At 44.2% G+C, this 22,945-nt stretch overlaps 1 protein-coding gene across 13 annotated transcripts in view; it reads right to left on the bottom strand.

The window, feature by feature from the left end:
• Positions 1–22,945, bottom strand: part of LOC109420851 (uncharacterized) — a 436,654-nt gene that overhangs the window by 377,036 nt on the left and 36,673 nt on the right. For 2 of the 13 annotated variants that reach the window (XM_062852284.1, XM_029880074.2), the window contains exon 1: positions 6,506–7,714. The exons of 1 other annotated variant lie outside the window; for it this stretch is intronic. The gene's annotated coding sequence lies outside the window, so the exon portion shown is untranslated. Of the gene's footprint in view, positions 1–6,438; positions 7,850–22,945 lie in introns of those variants that run through there. 10 more of the 13 variants (XM_062852291.1, XM_062852289.1, XM_062852290.1 and 7 more) reach the window with 10 other exon arrangements.

The following is a 22,945-nucleotide window of genomic DNA, read 5'->3' as shown; positions in this document are numbered from 1 at the left end:
TCAAGCGTTTTCTTTGTTCCGCGTTATTTTGAATATGGCCGTCTGAATTTAGAAACTTTTGATGGTGCTATGCCTTCCGCATACCTCGAAAAGTACTTGCAAATTGATCTTTGTGTGATTTCCATTTAATTTTTGATGGTGTTGCTATTCTGGATAAATACTAAAACTCGTATAATTTGGTAAGTTTGTTCCTGTATATCGTTTTGGTGCCTAAACCTTGACCAAACGTATTCACTGGACTTAGCACAGCCACTTACAACACCCAAATTCCCGTGACACCTTGGCCAGAGACGACGCAGAGGTCCCTACATACCTTTCATAGGTGTCCAGCTAATCTTCGTTTCCTTTTGGATTTCGGTGGTGCATAATCTAAACGATTATGGGATGGGACTGACCCAAGGGTTGACCAAATTCTATGCCTCATACAAATTTCAAAAACCGAGATGAACTAGCCTAGGGTTAAAAATCTCGTTAATAAAGACAAAAAAAAACTGTTCATGGACTAAAGTCTACAAAGGAGGAGGGACTACGATTCCTTAAATTTGGTCTACGTAGCTTATGAAAAGCCCTTTAACCTTTTGAGGCCGGATTATTTTACCGCTGTTATTGCTACCTCACTGGCCTCAAAGACGGTTGCTAAGCTGGGTTTCATCAATGGAGTTAAATATGACCACTTCTGGTCCCAAAGGGTTAAAGAACTCAATTCACTACCATGAACACGGAGGAACAAATGCATCCAAACATGAGTTTGGTGGAATAAATCGATGTACCTACATATTGCGAGCAGGAAACGGGAGATCGAATTTTATCAATACACTTGAATAGCTATATGGCTAAATTTGTCGTTGAATTGTTTAAAAGTTTGTTCATAATACAGACGTGGTGTAAAAAAATATCTTAACATAGGCCCTTAACAACCATGCGCCTCCATCTGCTTCTCATTATCTGTGGAAACCCATGGTTGATAACAAAAACACCAGAAAATCTAAATTGCAAGCAAGAATAAAAAAACAAGCTGGCAATTTACATTCTGAATTAAAAAAATGGTTTTATCTGCCTGGCTTCTAGAAGGATTATTTATGCAAACGTATCTGGTACCGTTCACTTATTGTAATGATCAAATCTCATTCAGAAATTATTTTATGTGTGGGGCCATTTTACCCTATCTGTGCATTTTTGACCATGTTCCTTTATTTGAAATTTTGATTGGGGCAATCATGAATGGAGCTGAAAGAGCCAGCCGTAGTCGATCAGTATCACTTAAAAATCTATTGCTGAGTCTGACACTTATCAGAATTGGTCTATGTACATTCCATCAGATAAAGCAAACCAGTAAAAAGTCAAGTGCCATAATCTGGGGAGTAGTTGATCAACAGGGTGAAGTTGATCACTATGTAATCCATGTCATTCAACCGCTGAGGAAGCTACAATTATGTTCCAATGGAAGAATTTTTGACGTAAATCAATTGTGTGACTAGATTTGAAGAATTTTTGACGGTTTTTATGCCAATTGTGTCAGACTGTACATTATAATATCAACTTTTTGAATGTGTATTAACCCTCGAACGATCGCGCTGTTGTATTTTGAACAACACGTTGAAAAAATTTCGCTTTTTGTACTCAGCATTAGCGTGGTGCTGATGCAGGTAGTGAACCGCGCGAGTTATGGAAGGTTAAAACTCGGTCAAAAGACTGTCGTTCCAAAAACCGCCTCCCATCAATGCCTTGTATATCAGATGACTCACAAAATACATTTATTCATTCATGTTAAGCTTATTGGACATACCTTTGAATAAATATGTATGTTTACATATAAGTTTTAATTGAAAATAGCATATCTTTTGCGAAAGTAAGGCGATTTGTTTAAAGTAATTGCCTACCTTTGGGCGTTTCATGTGGGTCATTTAGTAGCTTACTAAACATTATTTCATTTTTAACATACAAAATACACCAGTTGTATTCAGATTCAGCATCATCAAATTCAGTTTGTTCAATAATTTTCCAACCTTAGAATGTTATGCCATTGGTTGCTCAACCTCACCCCGGATTGAAAGTTTTTCAAATTTTGGACATTTCAACATTTTTTACAAAATGTAGTAGTTTCATGTAAGAATTTCGTTAACTGAAGTTAATACAGGTTCGCTCAGTACATGTTTCAAAAATATTTGTTTGGAATAATATGCATTGTACTTGATTCATTCAAAAGAATAGAGGAAAAGTGATCAACTTCCCCCTAGATTACGGTAACACCAAACTTCAACAGGATTATAACTGAAAATGGAACATAAACCCAGAGGCAAAAAACTAGTTACCTCTGAAAAAGACGCAAATTCCATGTCGAAATGTTGGAAAAGTTTTCGTTTTCCGTTCTCCATGTGGTTTGTTCAATAGTCGAACTCGCGTTGTTTGATCATACCAGTGAACGGCCATAGTTTAAGAGACAAGTGATGCACAACCTAACTGGAACCACTCTATTATTGTAGGTACTGGTACTGTTTTTAATTAAATCACCCTCAGAACGTCACCATCACCAGTACTCATCACCCGTAGAGACCATCAAGTCCATTAATCACTTTCTCTTATCGATAAAGTGCTCACGAGACTTCACTCTAACGCACTGTTCCAATGGCACTGGCTCCAGTTGTTTAGTTGGTTTTACCCGCGGTTTAGCCGTAAGCGTATGTTAGATCAAGTGGACTAGAGCTCTTTTCCACGGTCGGTCGGTACGGGTTTGTTCTGCATTTTGTCAAACGATGATGCCAGTCAACGGGTTCTGTTTTGGAGTGGCTTTTCATGCGATAAAAGCCGTGTCTATAGTACCTACTGTGCATTTATATTGGTAACATGAAGCTTTGACATGACAATGAAACTGATAACATGTGAACCTTGTGTTGACGTTGGCATTGGTTGATGTATTTATATCGAAATTAGTTTTGTATCTCGACATTATACAACAGATTTAGGGGCGTTGGTTGCTAGTTTTGGTTTGAACGGCTGAGTATACCCGAGCAGAAGGGCATAACTTATAAATACCGTGCAACTATTCTACGCAATGTTATGAGAACACCACAATAACAATTGGAGGTATTTGAGCAAATTTAGGTATTGTTGTGCTATTGTTGATTAAGCTTTGAAAATAACTGAAGAACAGGATTTGTTATTGTATCATGAAGCTATCGAAAAATGTTCGATTTAATAGAAAGAAATGTTATTACTTTGTTATTTCATACTTTCTGGATAACAACTAGAGCACTTGAAATTTATGGTATGCATTCATTATTGAAATAACAAGACTTGTTATTTTTCTGGTGTTATTTATACAAAATTATGGTATTCGTTTTTATTATTTTGCCTCTTATGTCCACCTAATGAAGGGCACATCGCTATTTAAGATTCATACCTAGATCTGTTATTTTATTGCTATTCTTTTCTGCTCGGGTAAAAAGGCATGAGTTCATTTTCAGGAACATTCGTAATTCGCTACTTCCTTCGCAGTGATTGCTCATCAAACTTTCACTGCTGCGTCAAAACCAGCGATACAAAATTGGACAAACAATTTTTACCAACCCACTAAAAGAACCCTTCGGTAAACAATAAAGCCTAATTGGATGGCTTGGTTTATTACAGACGGGTCATTATTTCTCCACCTTCATCGCCCTCATTCGACACTCCATCACCGCCAATCCAGAAACTGTCCGGCGGAACTCCAATCGTTGCTCCAGCCGGGCCCCATAAGTTCGTATTGTACACACACCTCCGCCAACCAACAACCACGGTGAGAGCAATCAGCAAACAAGACAATCATCAAAGGGTAAACAAAATGGTTCAAATTAACCATCCGACCGACATTGTGCGGGGAGAAATCAGTGAAACTACTAAAGGCATTTCAACTGTGCGCGAGCAAGACGTGCCAAGATAATTGAGATCAATGAAACCAATCAATCTACGGCACGATGCGACGGGCTGCTGATGATGTTGATGCTTGCTGTGCTGATTGCCGAGTTGACTAACGGAAGAGGGCAACTCGGGTGCAACACACAGCTCAAAAGTCAATCACACGTTCGCGAAATGGAAGAAAAACACAACAATCCAACAGGCATCGAGCGAGCGTCATTGTGGTGATTGATTCCTAAACTGGTTGAATTTTAACTGTTGGAAGCTGCTGAGGCAGCAGCCAGTTGGCAGACAGGATAAAATCGCACTGTATCACTTAGGCATCGTGAGTCTCACATTGATACCAACTCGTACCAAGAGCTGGTAGGCACATTTCCACCACCAGACTACGCAGAGTTATTGTATTGGCCAATGATGGGAGAAAAGATCCACGCACCAACAGGCCTCGACTCGACTGAATTGTAAAGGGGTCCTGTCTGACCGGCAACCCTTTCTGCGTCTCAGATCTGAACTATGTGCGAGGCTCCGGTGATGTGTCTAGGTGTTCGACAAACCATTCGAAATGTGGCTTGAATAACACAAGTTTACAAAATAAAACGAAAGTCGTGAACTTCTGTCAACGACCAAAATTTTTGAAGCACAATTTAGTGCTGATTTCGAAACCGACCTTCAAAAAATTTTAAGTAGAACAGTTTTTGAGTTTTAGCTCAATATCGAGTTTTGCAACTTTTCAAAAAATGTAATTTATTAAAATTCAAATATATTGCGTTTTGTTCAACCAATTTTAAAATTTTTTCCATAAATTCAAAGCTGAATATAATACCATTCGATCATCTGAATACAGGTTTTGCGTCAGATTATAGAAATTCATAATATTCACGAGTTTTAGGGACGATCTTTTTAAATTTTAGCAAAATAGCCAAAATTTTTTGAAGAAATGTATTTTTTTCAATAAAAAAAAAACAAATTAAAAATTCTTTCTCGACGTTTATTTGACATATCATATGTAGGCGAGTTACAGTAAAAATTTCAGCTCAATCGGAGCATTGATTACGGAAAATAAGATGTTTGAAGTGAACGACTTTGCTTAAAAATAGAACAAAAATCGATTTCAAATCAGCAACCTTATATGGAAAGTCGAAAAAATTTCCGCTCTACTGTAATTTTTTTCATTCGCGTTATCGAACTCAGGGCATGATTCTACACCAAAAATGATCATTAGCTTACCGAGTTCAAAAATGCTGTAAACTAGTGTAATTGTACCATATTTGAATTTAGTTCATGCATTTTGGAAAATTGTTCAAAATATTGGATTGCTTCCAGTTCAACTTAGATTGGAATCCGGCAGGACATCGTAGCAGAGGCAAGCCTAGAGGCAGCTCAATGGCGACAAGCAAGCACCGTGGTAACAGAACAGATCTAGGAGTACGCGCGCAGGACTAAAGATTTCCAACCCCTAGCCTACCAGAGATTGAGGAGGAGGTTAGCCGGTTGAAAAACAACAAATCCGCTGGAGCAGATCAACTACCAAGCGAGCTTCTAAAATACGGTGGAGAAGCACTGGTGACAGCACTACACTGGGTCATTACCAAGATTTGGGAGGAGGAAGTATTACCGGAGGAATGAATGGAAGGTATCGTGTGTCCCATCTACAAAAAGGTCGACTAGTTGGATTGCGGGAACTATCGCGCGATCACACTACTGAGCGCTGACTACAAGATTCACTCTCAAGTTTTAAGCCGCCGTCTATTACCGATTGTAAGAGAGTTCGTGGGGCAATATCAGGATGGATTCATAGGTGAACGCCAGGTGTTGCAAAAATGCCGCGAATATAACGTTCCCACACATCACTTAATCATCGATTTCAAATCGGCGTATGATACAATCGATCGAAACCAGCAATGGCACATTATGCACGAATACGGGTTCCCGAATAAACTGATACGATGGATCGAGTGGTGTGCGTAGTTTGAGTATGCATCAAGGACACTCTCGAGTCCTTCCGAATCTCGCAGAGGGTTACGGCAAGGTGATGGTCTTTGGTGCTTGCTGTTCAACATTGTTTTAGAGGGTGTAATAAGGAGAGCAGGGATAAACACGAGTAGAACGATTTTCACGAAGTCCGTTCAGCTTCTTGATTTCACTGATAATATTGATATTATAGCTTTAAAAGAAGCTGTACGGGATAGTTTTATGCGAACAAATATATACAATACATCTTTTATTGATTCTGATGCCGGAAGGATAAGGAGGAAAAATATAGTAAACCTAGAACCAATTAGGCTGTGGGAACAAGTATTTTCAAAGAGAATTAGAGGGGTTATAAGTGATTTGTGCCTCAAAGTCTTGAAATAATCACATGCAAAACTTTTTAGGGTGCTGCAATATTCAGTATGAGTGTTGCAATATGCGATTCCATATTTATGGCGAGTAGTGTATATTTTTTTATTCTTCATCTATACACATTGTCCACTATGATGATGATCGTGCGATAGATGACAAACAACACCATCAATGAACCCTTCATTAATAATCTGCACACACCTCTGTTTCCCATCCGGTTAAAGGTATGCTCTTTTCATGTACCCTTCGATTGCTGATTCTCCTTTACCTTTTGTATGTTGATGCTACTAGCGTGGCCGTGGTTTTACCGCTGCCACTGACTGCTGCTGCTGCTGTTATTATTGCCAATAAACGATTCGGTTAAAGCCAACCGTAGGCACTGCTCGTCGCCGATATCAATGTGGAGGGCTCTGCCGCAGAAAATCGAGCTGCAAATGCTTGGTCAGGCGGATAAAAGTGCAAATCAACCTTTTCGAGGGTCGAGCCACGCACAGCACATCCAGTGGAAACCGAGATGGGCGTTGAAAGTTAATCCAATGAATTTGAAACAGCTGCACTTCTTTGGAAGTGCTGTGATCGATATCGGCTTTCCGGTGTGGCGATTACCACTCAAAAAATATAAACATTCAGCACTTTTGTTGCACACTGAGTAACTTTTCCGATGGCGATTGTTGCACGACTTCTCCTTGTGCAGAGACGACGGTGTAATATTTACTTTAGCACACGTTGTTCTTCTTCTACTTTATTGAACGGCTGAATCAGCGATTCCACTACTCGAAAGTTCGTCGATTGCTGTCCGAGCTGAAAAATTCAAGAAATTTTAATTAAACCTTGCCGCACGCTGGCACTCATTCACCTTGCTTCGTATGTTTTTCTTCCACTCTTCCGATTCTTCTCTTTAACACACTCGGCACACGATGAGAATTTATTCTTCTTCTTTCCGGAGCCGTCGATATCACCTTGCGGCTTTAATTCATCCCACGAATCCGCTTCTCCCTTCAATGAAGAACTACCAACACTTTCTGGGCTTTTCTCACTTGGCTGTTTCGCTTCACAGAGCCAGAATCCACCCTACGAATTCACTGCGTGTAAGTAAACACAAAACAGGAAGAATCCTGCTTCCGCGAAATTTGACCTCCTGCCGGGGAAGTCCCGTCCCACCTCAATAATCCCAACAAAAAAACGCACACCCACACAATCTGAGAAAGCACACCTCCTGGCGCACCAAATCACACAATGGCTTAAACAAGTACCGGAGGATGGTCCCTAATGTGATTGTGTACCGCTACAATCCTGGTCGAGAACCAAAGTTAGACTTCCAGCAGGAAAGAACCGGTCCCAGCGGGTCAGTCGACCGACTGGCGAACACGAACAGAACTCTCTTTCTCCCCCTCTCACTCACACAGCGAAATCCACACAGAGAATCGCATTCGCGAGATGACGACAAGAAATCGTCCCACACACCCCGTGGAATTGTGCACGCACCGGATTCTCTCTCCGTGGCTTGCTCTCTATTCTAGTGATGCAATCACACAACAGGGCACCGAATACCGGCAAAATGATGAACCTACTCAACGACGACGTCAACCGCACCGATTGCAAGCGACAGACAAACTGAACGATGAGTAATCGAGAACGTACCTTCGCACCGGCGGTTTGCCGGATTCAGTCACCGACCGACCCATTGATTGAGCGAGAGTCAGTTCTTACTCTCACAGTGGATTCGATACCGTGCAGGTGGAACTCACGGGAGAGTGGGATCCTCCAACAACAATTTGAACAACAGTGCAGTGTAGCCAAACTTGATATCTGATTATCATTTATTATACAATGATTGATTCATTGTTATCGTTTCAATAAAACAAACATTCATGAGCTATATTTCTTATTTTTCAGACACATTCTACCGTGAATTAACAATGTTAAGACACCATAAAGCCCGATTTCCCACTATAAAGCCTAGTTTCCTGTTCCCAAGTAGAGCGCTCAAGTAAAATTACTCCTTTCTCGCAAGTAATTTTGACAACTGGGCTATATGGAGAGATACCTAAAGTTTTTCTTAAGGAATAAAAGGACGGCCTCTTTTTTCGCGAAGAAGTGAAAGTTCCATTTGATTTGCACGGGAGGCGTTACGAGTATTAGGGGATGTTCATAAACCACGTAGACCAAATTTTGACCTTCTCTGACCCCCCATACAAAAATTTTTAAAATTTGTATGGAGCGTAGACTTTGGCCAGACACCCTCCTCCTAAAAAGTGTACGTGGTTTATGAATGGTCCCTTACGCCTTTTGCTTTTATTATCTGCTCAAGTAATTTTGAACTGCTCAAGTAATTTTGAAGCGGAATCAATCATTACTTTGCCATTACTTGTACTTGTTGGAGTAGACGAGAGTAGAGTAGTGGCAGCCCCTCATGAGATGAACAAAAAACCAGGGTTTGGGAACCTCTGATGGATGACAGATGACTTTTTCTTTCCTTATAAACCATAGGGGGATAAATCTGCTCATCAGACACCCTAACAGGAAGGTTAGGGTAGTGTGGGGTTAAGCCCGTCTTCTTCAATGCCGGTAGAAGCCAGGACTACTCTCTCATCGACCCACTAAAACACATTCCTATGGTCGCCAAACCCTACGTCTCTCCGGAACCACCAAGAAGGTATTGCTTCAGAGAGGGGCTAGTGCATATCGCACCCTCAAGGTTAGCTGCCGTAGCCTAGCAGCAACGAACATCGATGACTCGCTCTGGAGAGTCCATCACGATAGCATGCTGGCGCTTAGCCAGTTTCCCGAGTAGTCCTCGCCACTCCCTTTGTCCTCGGAAGGCGGGCAGGGTCAACCCCGCCCGCGCCCTACTGCTGAGCGGACATCAAGAACTGATGCCCACGTGCAACCCGATCTGACCTGCCCGTAAGGAAGGGTATCACTACCCTTCAGGCCCTATCAGATGCACCCGTAGGTTGCAGACAGCAGGGTCTCACCTACCCCGACCCTTGCCGGGGACCCCTTTCCAACCGCGGGCTCAGATCCAACCCAGTGGACTGACGCCACGACAGCACCGCTACCGGGACTTCCTCTCCGCGGCCACTTAATCGCTGTAAGGGTCGATCTCGACCGCAGGGCACCGGTATGACCTACGAAGCCGACTTCGAACCCTTGGACCACCTCTTGTACTGCATCTGGACTAGCCATTCTCCGAGTCCAGGCGCCACCTCCTATGTAGCTCCCAGACGATATGGGTGATAGCCGTTGAAACGGCATTCCAGCTAATCTCATCCCTACACATTCTCTGGACCAAGTTGTCCGGAGTTGTGTCCTCCCCGCATGTGGCAAGCATGCGGTCACGCATTGTGCGAAAACGCGGGCACACGAACAAAACGTGTTCCGCCGTTTCCTCTAAACCATTGCACACTGGGCATTCGGGAGAATCCGCATGCCCGAAACGGTGTAGATACTGTCGGAAGCAACCATGACCTGTAAGGACCTGTGTCAGGTGGAATGAAACTTCCCCATGGCGCCTATTAATCCAACTATCTACCCTCGGTATCAACCTATGGGTCCACCTTCCTTTGGTGGAACTGTCCCACGCGCGCTGCCATTTGACCATAGAGGCCATCCTGACAGTCTTGCGTATGCCTCTTGGGGAACGTCCATAAATTACGTCACGCAAAAATTGATCATTTTCAACCCCCCCTCCCCCTTTGTTAAACTTTTTGTAGGGAACCACTGAAAGTTTTGTATGGGTCGTCACACTTTGCTGAACCATCCCTCCCCCCTTAAAGCGTGACGTTATTTATGGACGCTCCCTTGTGCCGCGCATTTCGAAGCACTCCATGTCCTTACTGATAAGAATGCTGATAGGCACCATACCAGTAATGACACAGAGAGCGTCGTGTGACACGGTACGGTACGCGCTTGCAACCCTCAGACACATAAGCCTGTAAGTACTTTCCAGCTTCCGTCGGTAGCATTCAGTACTTAGCGCGGTACCCCACGCCGGGCCGCCATACCTAAGTATGGACGTAGCAACACTAGCCAGAAGCTTGCGCTTACTGGCGTACACCGCTGAGCTATTGGACATCATCCGGGACAGTGCCGCAATAGCTGTGGAGGCTCTTTTACAGGCATAATCGACGTGGCTACCGAAGGTAAGCTTATCGTCGATCATCACGCCCAAGTGCTTGACAGAGCGCTTCGACAGGATAGTGCACTCTCCTACACTGATCTCCGTCTGCTGCGCCGACTGCATGTTGTTAACAACCGTCACCTCTGTCTTGTGGTGAGCCAGCTCCAGTTTTCTGGACCGCATCCACGCCTCCACAACCTTGATCGAGTGGTCGGTAGTCAACTTCACCTCCTCGATCGTTTCACCGTAGACTTCGAGCGTAATATCGTCGGCAAATCCGACAATCACCACTCCCACTGGGTACTCTAACCTCAACACCTCGTCGTACATGACATTCCATAACACCGGACCCAGGATGGAACCTTGCGGGACTCCTGAGGTTATGTGAAAGCACTTCCGACCCACCTCCGTGTCGTAAACGCGATTCTGGAAGTAGCTTCCGAGTACTCCGGTATCCCCAGACGCAAGAGCGCATCGGCAATAGCAGCCCAACTGGCGCTATTAAATGCATTCCTTACATCCAGAGTCACTACCCCGCAGAAGCGAATTCCCCTCCTCTTAGGCTCGAGTGCTTTCTCGGCGGTTTTTGTAACCGACAAGATAGCGTCTACGGTGGACCTCCCCTTCCGGAAGCCATACTGGTTGCTCGAGAGACCATTCACGCCCTCAGTGAACTTCAACATTCTATTGAGGATGATCTTTTCGAGCACCTTCCCCGCCGTGTCAATCAAGCATATTGGTCTATATGCCGACGGGTCTCCGGGTGGTTTCCCCGCCTTTGGCAATAGTACCAGGCTCTGCCTCTTCCAAGCTTCTGGGAAAACTCCCTCGTCCAGGCATTTCTGCATAGCATACCTGAACATCTCGGGAGCTTCTGCAATAGCTACTTTTAAGGCCAGGTTCGGAACTCCGTCCGGACCTGGGGCCTTACCTACGCTAAGGGACTTAGCTATCCCCGCAAGTTCCACATCGGTGACCCTTTCCTCATCGCCAGCCCCAGTCCCCGGCTGTCCTACGAAAGGAGGCCAAGGACTACGATCATGACGCGGAAAAAGTCCTCCACTGATCCCCTCCAACATCTCTGGAGATTGCTCTGTAGGAGCCATCACACCTCTCGTCTTGGCCATAACAATCCTGTAGGCATCACCCCACGGGTTCGTATTGGCACTCTGACAGAGACCCTCAAAGCAGGCCTTTTTGCTTGCTCTTATCTCGGTCTTGAGCGCGGCTTTTGCAGCGGCGAACACCACCCGCCGTTCGTTTCGCTCTTCCTCTGATCGTGCTCGCTGCATCCGCCGCCTAGCCCGTAGGCAGGCGCGGCGCAGGTCCGCAATCGCGTCGGTCCACCAGTAAGCCGGTGGCCTCCCATTTCTAGGGTGGATTCGCCTAGGCATGGTCGCATCCGAGGTCGCATCACACGCACGTGAGAGCACCGCTACCAGCTCGTCGCCGTCTAAACCGAGTAAGTTTCGCTCACGGCGGAGCGCTTCCCTAAATACCTCTTCGTCGAAGTATGATGTCTTCCACCTACGAGGGCTTGGCCTTGGCCTAGCCGCCTCTTCTTCTATCCGCTGTCTGCTGTTGTTGTAGTCGATACTGTAGCGAACCGCCAGGTGGTCGCTGTGAGTGTAGCCATCATCTACTCTCCAGTTCGGACTACTTGTTAGGCCAGGACTACAAAAGGTCACGTCAATAATTGACTCCGCTCCATTTCGACTATAGGTACTCTTAGTACCGACGTTAGCCAAGTCGACATCTAAGATGGCCAGTGTTTCTAGCAGGATCTGACCCCGCTGGTTCGTGAAACGGCTTCCCCGTTCCACGGCCCAGGCATTAAAGTCACCCGCTATTCCCACCGGCCTTCGCCCTGTTAGCACGGTCGTTAAGCGGTCCAGCATTTGCGTGAACCGCTCGATCGGCCACCGCGGAGGCGCATAACAGCTACAGAAGAAGACCCCGTTTACTTTGGCGACCACGAAGCCCTCGTAGGTAGTAGACACCAACTCCTGCACGGGGTATTTACCCGTCGTCCATATCGCCGCCATTTTCCTGGTCCCATCCGAGGCCCAGTTGCCGTTGCCGGCGGGTACTCGGTATGGGTCCGAAATGATGGCGATATCCGTCTCCCACTCAGAAACCGCCTGACAAAGCAGTTGCTGAGCCGCATCACAGTGGTTCAGGTTCAGCTGCGTTACCTGCACTGTGATTTGTTGTTCACTGCGGCTTTCTTAAAGGCCGGGCACCCTGGACCACCCATCGGATGTCTGTTTTTCGAGGTTTTCCCGGTACAGATCATGCAGATGGGCGGACTCGTGCAGCTTTGGGCCTTATGACCTTCAGCGCCGCATCGCCTACACAGTTTGCGCCTGTCGGGGCCTTTGCAGTCCCACGACTTGTGTCCTGGTTCCAGACACCTGAAGCAAACCTCAGGTGGCTCGTGGAATGTCAGGTGACATACACACCAGCCCACCTTAATACTCCCTACTTTAACGGACTTTTTAACATCCGCCACAGGTAGCTGAACCAAAGCTATCTGTGTCCCTGCTGGCCCTCTCCGTAGCTTAACGGCTGCGGCGGCCACCTGCACATCGCACTGTTGCCGCAGTGCCGTGACGAGCTCTTCCACTTCGGTGATCTCGTCAATGTCTTTGACCTTCAGAGTCGTCTCATGTGTCAGAGCCCTCACCTGCACACCTTCACCAAGGACCTCTTCTGCCAGCCTTTTATAGGCGGCGCCCTTGTGCTCCTTCTGGCGCTTCAGCTCCAGGATCATCTCGCCCGTACGAGTACGTCTAATACTGCGTACGTCGGCTCCAAGACCCTCAAGCTTGGCGTCGCTTCGCATCGTCTTCAAGACGTCCGAGTACTTGGACTGTTCCGTCTTGATGACGATAGCGTCGCCTTTCTCACGCCTGGCACCTGCCTTCCTACGCCTTGGCTTGGCGTCCTGCATTTCTACCTGCGGATTCACCTTCTTCTTCTTCTTCCGCTCTACCTTTGTCCAAGGAGGGTCTTCTCCTTGGATCGCCCTGCTCTGTGGCTGCTGAGGGCCCACCATTGGTCGCAACCCCTTGTTCCCATCATTCCGGGACGGGCCAGCCTTTTCAGGCCCACCCTTCCTAGCTTTCCGGGAACCCTGGCTGGGGTCCGACTTTCCAGCGTTACCACCGGCTTTCGGGGTTATTATACGCCTGGCCTTGCGGGCGCCGCCAGACAGCTCCTCACCTGACGGCTGCCTCGCCCGCTTCTGCGAATGCTTGTCACGTTTGTCACGAGCATTCGCTTCCACACTCCTCGGACTACCTGCGAAGGAGAAGGCCTCTGTTTGTGTAAACTTCGACACATTCTCCTTTGCGGGTTCCGCCGCTGTAGCAGCCAGCAACGCGACCGCGTGCTCCTGCTTGGCCTCATCGACAGACACTCTAAGTCTAAGCAAGGCCGTTTTCAGGTCCTTGCTTATATTCGACTTAGTTGTCGCAAAGTCGATGATTTTGCCAAGCTGGTGCTCAGCAACCTCTAATGCGGGCCGTCCTTTTCCAACCTCTTGGCTGATGGCCCTCAGCAGCCACGCTCCGTCCATGACCTCCACCGGCTGGCTTGCCGTGGAGTGGACAGGAGCTCCCACGCTTGAGCTGCGTAAGCAGCTTCCAGCACCTGACTCCTCGCTTCTCCTTGTCGGAGACCTCATCAACCCGCTTCTTGCGAAGGGGTTGATCGCACCGCTACTTCCACCTAGGTTATTTGATTTTGAATTCTTGCTCATTGTTCCCACGAGTTGCACGAGAAATAATGTCCACCACGCCAGAGCTCTGCATTAACGCGGTAAGGGACAGCATACTGTGGGGGGTGCCCAGGTACCCCACAGGCTCCGTTAAAGATCGAGCATCTTTTTCACCCCCTCGATCACTCATTCCTCGGCACGGGTCGCTTGACACCTTGAATTGGGGTTAGTAGTCCTATTCTTAGCCGGCAACTACGCGGCTGACTCGCAAGCGGGGGGGTGCGTCAGGCCCCAGGACATCCGTCCCTGCTGCCCCAAGATGACAGATGACTGTGCGTGTCTGAGTGTATGCGTGTGTAAAAGACGAAGCATAAATTGCAGATGTATGTATGTTATTGTTTTTCTTTAGTCCGTACTACCTCGTCGACGAGAATAGATGTTTGATAAAACACGCATTCGACGTTGCATATTTTCTTCGCCCTGTACCGTGTCTACTGCGCCTGGGTTTCCATCAGGTAATGGGCTCAGATTGCGCGAAGAAAATTTGAAGTGAAAGTATCTGGTCGGAGATACTGTTGTTCGTTTTATGAACGATTGAATGAATTGAATTGATGAGATTTGATTTCCCCCGGTGGGCTGAAGTGCAGTGGATGTGTTTGTGTGACCGTGATTGGTATTGAACATAATCTTTGTGGAAAGCGAAAATGTGAATGCTGATGAAAACGAATCAATCACGAAACTACGAACAGTTGTGAAGGAGTTTTGTTCGAGGAGGAGCAACAGCTGCCATTACGCTGTGGGTAGTACGGCTGTGCATAATAAATATTGTTCGGACTGGAAGTGTTGAAAGCAAAGGACAGTAGAAAGCACATTACACAGTGGTCCAGAAAGGTGTTTTATTTGAGTCTATTTGTGAGTATTGAAAAGTTTGGAAAAATGAGTGAGGCGAAGATAGCGTTTGATCGATTGAGTGATTCCAACTGGGCAGCCTGGCGGTTCATGATGGAACTGATGCTAATGAAAGAAGATTTGTAGTCGACCGTGAAAGATCCAAAACCGCCTACTGCAGAGGTTACTTCAACATGGACGAGAAAGGATGAAAAGGCTCGGGCAATGATCGGACGGGCTCTGGAGGATACTCAGATATGACCCACATTTTGGACGCCGCTACTGCCAATGAAATGTGGGCCAAGCTGAAGGGCTATCACGAGCGAGGATCGTTGTCGAACAAGATCCATGTTCTAAGACGGCTTTGTTCGATGCGGTTGAATGAAGAAGGAAATATGTCCGACCATCTGATGGAGGCGTCGGAGTCCACGTTTGGCGAGAATGGGAGAAGGTTTGAAAGAACACCTTGTTGTAGCAATTATTTTGTCGAGTCTACCGGAAACGTATAATCCGCTTGTCACCGCTTTTGAAGGGCGCCCGGAGGATGACCTGAAGCTGGAATACGTGAAGGGGCAGCTATTGGATGAATGGAGAAGAAGGTGTGAAATTCGGATTCAGGAGAAGGTTCCAGAGCAAGTGGTGAAGTCTACGATGCTACTAGAAGAGTGAAGAAAGGTCCGTGTGTGCTACTACTGCGGGCAAAAATGTCATATTCAGTGGTATTGCCCTGTTATGCTAAAGGAAAGAAATACGCATGCTAGGAGGCTACCGAAGAATTCGATGGCTGTGCAACATCCGTAACCGGTTAACGTGGAGTGTGCTTTGCGGCAACGGCCAGTGGGTGTGCATCGAATGAGGAAAAATGGATCGTTGATACCGGCTGTCCGAAGCATATGACCAGATCGACTTCGAGGGGAAACTGTAGATATCAAAGTGAAAGAACTGCTGTATGTCCTTGAGTTGTCCGCCAATGTGTGAGCCGGATGAGCGATGAAGGCTATTACAATCAGTTTGGACCGAAGGATTGTCGTAGTTGCTGTAGGCGAAAAGATCGATGGCTTGTATTACTTGAAGCAGTGAAGATGTACCATGGGATGTACGGTGCTTTGAACCAGGAGGAGTGGACGTTTTGGTTAACACAATTGGTAAGGTTGAGTGGGCTACACTAAGGAGGAGTGTTGGAGTAGACGAGAGTAGAGTAGTGGCAGCCCCTCATAGGATGAACAGAAAACCAGGAGTTGGGAACCTCTGATGGATGATAGATGACTGTGTGTCTGAGTGTATGCGTGTGTAAAAGACGAAGCATAAATTGCAGATGTATGTTTGTTATTGTTTTTCTTTAGTCCGTAGCCGTACTACCCCGTGGACGAGAATAGATGTTTGATAAAACACGCTTTCGGCGTTGCATATTTTCTTCGCCCTATCACACAAATCCCGGGACGGGTGTAATTGTCTGGTCGATCGGTTTGTACCGTGTCTACTGCGCCTGGGTTTTCATCAGTACTATCTTTTCGCACAGTACGTACGAACTACGAAGTGGAAACTAGTAATTTACCAAAGTTTTTTTTTAAAGAAGTTCCAAAAATTTCAAAAACTTTGTATCAAATAATGTAATAACACTAGTTTACAGCATTTTTGAACTCGGTAAGCTGATGACCATTTTTGGTGTAGAATCATGCCCTGAGTTCAAACATGCGAAAGAAAAAAATTACAGTAGAGCGGAAATTTTTTCGACTTTCCATACAAGGTTAGTGATTTGAAATTGATTTTTGTTTTATTTTCAAGCAAAGTCACTGACTTCAAACATCCCATTCTCCATGATCAATGCTCCGACTGAGCTGATTTTTTTTTATTGTAACTCGCCTGCATATGATATGTTAAATTAACGGTGAGAAAGAGTTTTTAAATTGTTTTTTCGTATTGCAAAAAAAAAACATTTCTTCATATTTTTTGTTTTGAGGTTATGGCTTTCAGTCTTGGAAGAAAAACTCAAAAACGGATTCTTCATATATTTTTGGATATTTTGCTAAAATTTAAGGAGATCGTCCCTGAAACTAGCCAATATCTTGAATTTCATCAATCTGACGCAAAACCTCCATTCAGATGATCGAATGGTATTATATTTAGCTTTTAATTTACGGAAAAAAGATTTAAATTTTGTTGAACAAAACGCAAGATATTTGATCTTTAGTAAATTCCATAATTTAAAAAGTTGTAAAACTCGATATTGAGCAAAAACTCAAAAACTGTTCTACTTAAAATTTTTTGAAGGTCGGTTTCGAAATCAGCGCTAAATTGTGCATCAAAAATTTGGGTCGTTGACATAAGTTCACGACTTTCGTTTTATTTTGTAAACTAGTGTAATTTGGTGCTTGATGATCTAATAGCAACTCCACCACATGCACCATATAGACGATCATTTCGATAAATATAATAGTTTGGGATTCGTTTAATTGAAAGGTTATAAATGTTTCGGATCGAACTTGCTATATCGAGGGTACGTTATATCGAAGATTGTGCAAATATATATTCGATGCATTATTTGCTAATTTGATATTGGTAGAGAGCAATCAAACAATATTTTATTATTTTCGATAGGCCAACATAAAACGGACTCAACGAAATTCACTCATAAGTTACTCTGAGCGACTTAATTCTCTTTCTACAAAAATTGAGATACAACTCGACTACCACAGTGAGTGACGAGAGCATAAACATGAACCCACACGCACACGTCCATACGATCGAGCCTACATGAATGAAAAAATCCAACTCGGCCTCGAAAGAATTCAAAACAGGCTCGCCCTCTGTTTACTTGTGCTGTCTCAGTACTTAGCCCGATATCAATGTTCCCAGCACGTTTAGACGACACTGGCTGGAACCGAGAGCTCGTACCTCCCAGGTCTCAAGGAAAACAAGAGCACCGAGGAAGATGATTCCCGTCTCTGCTCCGGCAGCTAGCTATAGTAGGGAGCAGAGCACCCGGCATCAATGTGAAATAATAATAACAACACTGACGGCAAGTGAGAGCGAAAACACAACAGAGATCATAGCAGTTCTGATGGAGGACGACGACGACGGCGAGACCATACCCCGGCGACGATTGCGGAGTATTGATGGAGTAGCGTGCCGCTGCTGGCTGGTTGCTATATCGAAGGCAAATGCGTTGGGCTCCTCCAAAGTATATAAATATGTACCAAGGTAAGAGATTCCCGTAAATGTCAAAAATGAGACTCACCAACACATCTGCGTTAGTTATGAAAAGTTGGTGTTTTTACACTAAAATGTCATTATTTCAGCAAAGTTTGTGAAGTTTTGTTAGTTTGGATGTTTCTAAATGCTAAAAAAATATGTTTAGAATCAATTAAAAAAAAATTGTTACCGATTTTCAAATGGCGATATTTTCTATTTTATTGCATGGAGGTCAGATTTAATCCAGTCAGATGCAATTAAATAATAGCTTCTAAGATGGGAGTGTTTAATTTCTTAAGAAAGTTTGCTAAATAGTGATGTGCCCATACAAATCAGCGCAAACTTCATAACTATTTTTTGCTTTTTTCCTTTTCTCACTAATCCGTGAATATTAGCGGGAATCTCTTACCTTGGTATTTAGATACTTTGGGGCTCCTCAAGTACCTACGCGAGATTCCCTTTCATTCGCGATTCAGCAATTCAGTCGACGGGCGGAGGCGAACGAGGGTCGATTGCGAGAGTGTGGTTGAGTGTAAGAATGGCACGACGGCAACTGGAAGAAGGACCGGCTACAAGTCAGACAACTTTGTGATTGTCACGGAGGTTTTATGCTGAGAAGGGAAAATTTGGTGGGTTGTTAATCCTCAATGTTGAATTATTATTATTATTGACTTTTTATTATGGAGAAGTTCAGCCTGAGGCTGGTTCAACCCCGTGAGGTTGAATTGTTTTAAAATTTAGGAAAAAATAAAGCCTGTATCCGCAATAATCGGGACACAGAAGTATGGCAGTAACTCTGTACTGAATCAATGAAAATTGATCAAAAATTAACTGAGAACTCTTTGATGTATGTTTATTATCTGTGCAAAATTTCATTAAAATCGATGCATTACTTTTAACTGTGGATGAGAAGCAAACAGACGTGGTTTTTAAGATTTTGTACAATCATCACCAATTTTCACTGGCATACTAGATGGTTCTTTTCCGCTACAATTCAAAGTTCTGTGAGGATAATTATGAAATTTCGTGAGCAGTTATGATACTTATAGAGACACTTTCTTGCAAAATTTCATCAACTTTTATCGATTGGATTGAAAGTCACTGGTGTTGATAGGGGACAGTGTTAGTGAAAATGTTTCATGTTTTTCATGTGCGATGTTTGCACATACATACCTTTTGAATGGCTTTGCCAATTATCATGAAATTTTCACAGAAGGTAGTTGATTATGTGTATATTATTCCTACAAAATTTGGTGATTATTGGTGTAGTACTTTCAACAATACAATCGAAACAATCAGGGGTGCTCACTAATTGTTGTCTGAGGGGCTAAAATCACGGTTAGCCCCAATATATGTTTCGGCTATAAAATTGTTGATAGTGCATCGATTTTTTTGAAATTTTGCCTATGCATGGGATGTATATTGAGAGGTTTGTGTTCAAATTTTCAGCCATTTCTTTTGTCAAATTCAAAAGTTACAGCGCTGACAAGCTAAACCAGGGGCTGTACAAAATTCAATTGCTGGCGTTCTACTGTTTCATTGCTACAACAAAAGGTACTTCACCGATTCAATTGAAATTTTGCAGGCGAAATAAACACATCTTGAGATATTATCAGACATAATTGGATCAATTTTAATGTATATATTGCAGAGTTGCAGCCATATTTCTGTGTCCCGATTATTGCGGATACAGGCTTTATTAGCTGTAATTCAAGCGGCTTTAGGGCCAAACTTCAAATTCCAAAACATCGTCTCGGTTTGCTGCCGCCCCATATTTTCTGGTAATAATATTTAAGACGTTCGCAAAGCACACTAATGGACCGGATTTCACAAAAATAGTATAGCTGCTGTTGAGTCCGACTCGTCACGTAACACTTTCCACAGCGATGTTAATGAGAAGCATGAGAGTCCGTCACCTTCTCGCAGTCCCCAGCGAGATTGGAGTGAACAGAATAGTTCACCCGAAACCCTTACACCGTCGATCGCTGTTTTAATCAGTCTCGTCAGCTTTCCAGGACAGCAGTTACCGTCCATGGTTTTCCTTAGATCTCTGCGGTCGATACTGTCGTATGCCGCTTTGAAGTCGATGAACAGGTGATACGTTGGGACCTGGTATTCACGGAATTTCTGAAGGATTTGCCTTACGGTGAAGATCTGGTCCGTTGGTGACCGTCCATCGATGATGCCGGCTTGATAACTTCCTAAATACTCATTCGTTTTAGACGACAGACGACGGCAGATACTCTGGGAAAGGACTTTGTAGGCAGCATTGAAATCACGCTCTGACGTTCTCTCATTCCAAATGCTCTTCTTTCTTGTGAATGGTGCAGATTACACCTTCCTTCCAGTCCTCCGATAGCTATTCGATTTCCCAGATCCTGACTATCCACCGGTGCAGACAGGTGGCCAACTTTTGTGGGCCCATCTTTATGAGTTCAGCTGCGATACCATCCTTACCAGCTGCTTTGTTGGTTTTGAGCTGATGAATGGCATCTTTAGGCAGTGCATCCGAAAGCTCGTGGATCTGTTCCTGGATGGAAAGGACGTTTATAAATCTCTAGAGATTGTGAAACTGGAACTCCACTAAACTGACATCTTCATGACCTACTATGTATAGTAAAAGCAAAAAAAATAAAAAAATAATTCATACTATTGCATCAAAATGTGTTTTATTGACAATTTTTATCAATAAAATCTAATCAGTTTCGTATCTTTTAATTCCGCCCTAATTGCTTATCCTTTGACAGATACGCGTATTTCGACTACCACTTGTAATCTTCCTCAGTGTCAGTTATCCAGTTAAAAGGTACGAAACTGATTACACTCATTCGAAGAGGGTATTCTGCTTAGAGGGTTCGCAAAAGTCGGTACAAGAGAATAAAATCTAGTTTATATACAATAATTCGAAAACAGTAGTCCGTGGAATTTTGACGTCGAAGAAATAGTTGTTTATTTTGTCAAAATGAATAACTTTCTTGAAGACTTAAAATCTCTAATGTGTAACAGTAAAAAGTTACACGATGGCACTACTGAAATTTATGGTGTTACTAAAAAGCTATTATCTCGAAAACACCAAAAATTACCTCTCCAAATTTTCGACAGTTGTAACGATAATTGTTCCAAGCACTGTGCGCAAAATCTGCTTGCCTCTGATTGGTTATTAAAATATAAGTGTTCCCGCCAACCACAAACTTTTGCGTCTCAAAGTAGGTAGGAAAGCCTCCGGGCAAATCATATAAATAGAGGCCTCATAACGCAAACCGAGATGATGGTGTGCAAACCTGTGACGAAGAACAGTCCAGCCTTCAGAGCAGCTAGCAGAGCAGATCCTACCTGCAGAGGAGGACAGTGGTTGTGTGTCCAGCAACCGTGCTGAAGCCGACGAGGGACCCAGTCCAGTCGAGCAGCAACCAGCCTACCTGCAACCCCAACGAAGCCGGCGGCACCGAGGTGGAGTTCAACTCGCTGAGGGCCTGGTTTCTCAAATTTTGCCACCCCACCGATGTCCACCGATACGTGTGAGCTTTTGGTTGCATCGATTTTGTACAGCAAGCTGCAGATATCCTGAGCTACTTGCAAGTGAAGGAGAAGATTTGTGCACGTGACTACAAACCGACTGCCCTGAAACGCAGTCGGTTTTTATTGTATCCTGGAAGACCCGACTGACCGGCGGACCAGTGCAGATCGTTGTTGCTGTCTGTTCCTGCCTCGCGTGAATAGGTCGTCGCGGAAAACCAGATAAGTGGCATGCATGCATGAAAAAAAAAAAAGTGAAAAGCCAGTAATCGTGCACGAACTTTTTAGTTTCTGGCAAATGGTTTGCGCGTAGTTAGAGTCCCAAGTAACACCTCGAAACATGTTGCAGTTAAAAAGTTGTTATATAAGCGTTTTTCGAGAACATCTTTAGTTAAAACAAAGTTTTCACAAGTTTTTATAGAACATGTGCATCCAAAATAATGTTGCCAAAATGTTTTTTGAAAACAAACACAAAAATCAAGTGTCTCATCATCAGGCAATGGTTTTGTCACTCATGTTTGCTAAACATGTTTTGTTAAAGTTATAATAACAACATGTATAACAACTTTCCCTTATACGCGGTTCTACTCTCTTGAATGTTTGTTTACATTCGCTTGTGCGAGATAGATTCTGAGTTTGACAATGAATCGTGACGAACTAAAAAAAGTTGATTTAAAAGCTTCAGGCGTTTAACCAAAGAGGAAAGATTTCTGAATTGGATTTTGGAGACCAAGCGGAATCGAATGGCTTTCGACGTGGATCCCTCCTGCCATTCCAATGGACGTATTATGCATGTGACACATCCGAAATTTCTTTCCCAGCTCTGAGTTTCTGATCCCACTCACTCCCCGAACTGCCAGTAGCCAGAACATCCACATAAAAACGGTGCCAGTTCCTGAATTTTCCGCTTCCGCATCGGAAGGCGGCACACTGCTGCAACGCATTATTTCTCCGATTTTCTATTACTGATGTACCGTGGCCGCGATTCGTCCACTGCTTCGATCCGTCGGCAAAACTTCGTCCTTTGGAGTAATGTCGATCTTTATTCGTGGGAACGACTCGTTCGTGCATTTAGCGTTTACGTATTTAGCAGCAATTAATGTTCAGACGCAATCTTCGAAGATTTTGTTTATTTGTTTTTGTTTTTTGACACTACACTTTGAAGTGCATACGTATCGAATGATGAAATGGAATAGAAAAAGATTTTTGTCATATTTTGGTTGCCAATACTTTTAGATGACAATGCAAAACATAATAAAGCATTTTTT

Source organism: Aedes albopictus, chromosome 2 (assembly GCF_035046485.1).
Source record: "Aedes albopictus strain Foshan chromosome 2, AalbF5, whole genome shotgun sequence".
In the NCBI taxonomy this organism is placed as follows: Eukaryota; Metazoa; Arthropoda; class Insecta; order Diptera; family Culicidae; genus Aedes; species Aedes albopictus.
This window is presented reverse-complemented; position numbering and strand designations above follow the sequence as displayed.